Genomic DNA, 2,607 nt, shown 5'->3' on the forward strand with positions numbered 1-2,607 from the left:
TTTTTTTTTTTTCCCAAAAAATTGTTCTTTTGGATTATATTAAAAGTGGTTAGTATGATGTAGTTTTATAAGTAGAGAAATAAAGCTTCTTTCTTTGTGTAGTTGATTTAATGTATTTGATGGTTGTGCTTGATTTTCAGGTATTATTTATTTGTTAGATTTTTTTTTTCTTTCTTTTTCGGCTATTCATGTTAAAGATGGTTTCTTTTAGATGCATTTAAGTTTGCAATATGTGTTGGCTTACTTGGAATTTTCACAATTTGTTTCATTCCTTGTAATAATTTCTTTTCATGGTGCAGTGATGGATGTGATGCTTTTGTTCCATTGTTTTTGCTAAAGGAATTGATTTTAATAAATAGTTTCTTCTTAAGAGTCTCCTATGAGGTATTCAATCTATCTTTTTGTCATTTTCTTAGTTTAAGTCTTTGGTTGATTTATTATGGAAAATTATGATATTTTGATAATTGGAATAAAGCCTACTTGAGTGTGTATGTGTTTATGGCTGAGGACTAGCAGGTGCTGGACATTTTTGTTTTTTGTTTTTTGTTTTAGTTTTCTTATAGGTGGGGGGAAGGGTATTTGTTTTTTTGTTTTTTAGAGGAGAATTGTACAAGTGTGTTTACAAGAAGACTTTTAGAAGCATGGTAAGTTCATTTTGTGTGTGAAGGTTGTTGACACCAATCCCATACTTTGTATTGCTTTTGTTGAGTTTACTGATTTAAATTTTGAGATTCACCATGGGGGAAGGTTCAGGATTCTTAATGAGACAAGGTTAGCTTTGTGCTCTATGTCATTTTTAGGGGGATTAATATTTTGATGGTTATGTATATATTTTTTTGTATGTTATAAACTTATAATGTAGGATACATTGTCTACCAATGGTCAAAAGACACCTACAAGTACAGCAAGTGTTGGAGATGGAATTGCTGCTACTACAAGTGTTGTTTTTATAACTGAAACTACTACAAAGGTTGGAGAAGCAAGGGTTGCTGCTACAAGTGTTGGAGATTCAATAACTACTGTTGCAAGTGCTGAAGATTCAAATTCAAAGGATGCAGGCCAAGAAGAAGAACAAACCTTGGAGGATTTGAGAACATATAACTAGGCATTAACAATAATCTATTTTATGTAATCCACATACAATTGGTGGTGATGATTTTGGAGCTTTAGGTGATATAGATTACATACACACAAATAATTATGGAATTCTTTTTTGTCCTTAATATAATTTTGCAGCTTTAGGTGATAATTCTCATCTATTTATCCTAAATAAAGTTGCATTTTTATAGATTGCATATTTAGGTGATATACATGACTATGTTGCTACATCAATAGCATGGAAACTCTTATGGAAATACCTATTCTGTCAAACTTGAAAATATGTCATTGCAAAATGAAATACCTATTTTGTCAAAGCTTGAGTAAGATTTTTTTTTTTTTCCTGTACACAGTTCTGGAATTTAGATTATATATATTGTGTCGTTGTTGTTTGCCGTAATACCTATAATTTAGATTATATAAAATGCCACAGTGTTGTTTACCTGCTGTAATCAATGGTGTTGTTTGTCTTTGCCACCCAATGATTATCAAAGTTAACATAAAGCTAAATTTCATTGAACTTCATAAACTCAACAAAAGGTTACATTAATCTACAATTGTCTACTAAACCAAAAGCTAACATAAAGATAAATTTTTGATACATCACTATTATTGGCATCGATATTCAAAAAGTTACATCAAGGTAACAACATATAGGCTGCTTTTGTTTTGCCAGCATACATAAACACACCAAAACAAACTACAAAAAATAGCCATGACCCTATTGATGCCTACTTCAGCTTCTTCACAACTATTTTGTATTTATCCATCATTGATTGATACTTCAGAGCTTTAATTTATCCCACTGCTTCATATTTGACATCTTCATCACTTTAATGAAAAATCTTACATAGTTGATGACCCCCTACAATAATTCAACAAGATACAAAAATTTAATAATTAGTATAGCCAACAACAATACTAGATTTTTTTATTTTTTATTTTTTATTTTTTTTTTGGGTAGGTAAATAAAACTCCACTGCAATGTGCTAAGAACCATAAAAATAGCAAACTAATATATAAGAAAGTATAATTATCTAGCAAATATGGTAAGGAATTAAAGGTAAAAATAGTTGAAGTATGGCTAGGTCACTCTTTGTGCTTACTGCCTCAGTTCAGATTGCCATATGCACATGTATGTTAACATGAAGAACAAAATAATAGTTGGGTAAGAAGATTATGCATTTATAGATTTGGAATTTAATTTAGTGAAGTAAATCATGTAGAAAATTTTAATTTGCATTAAAAGGGTAATATCCATTCTTTTCTCAAGTGTTGCTAGTTTTGCTTAAGCTTTACATACCTAGCGCATTTTCATATTTCTCTGTACATGTTCACAAGACAGCACACAAGCTACCATTTTTTTTTTTTGTGAGTTCACACGCATTACATTAAAGAAGCACACACATCCATAGCAAAACCATCACATGAACAGAGATTCACATGCATACACCAACATCAGCAATACACAACACACAACCATAACAAACCCCAAGCCCACATCAGAAA

The sequence above is a fragment of the Quercus suber genome, unplaced genomic scaffold, assembly GCF_002906115.3.
Source record: "Quercus suber isolate HL8 unplaced genomic scaffold, Cork oak 2.0 scaffold_287, whole genome shotgun sequence".
NCBI lineage: Eukaryota > Viridiplantae > Streptophyta > Magnoliopsida > Fagales > Fagaceae > Quercus > Quercus suber.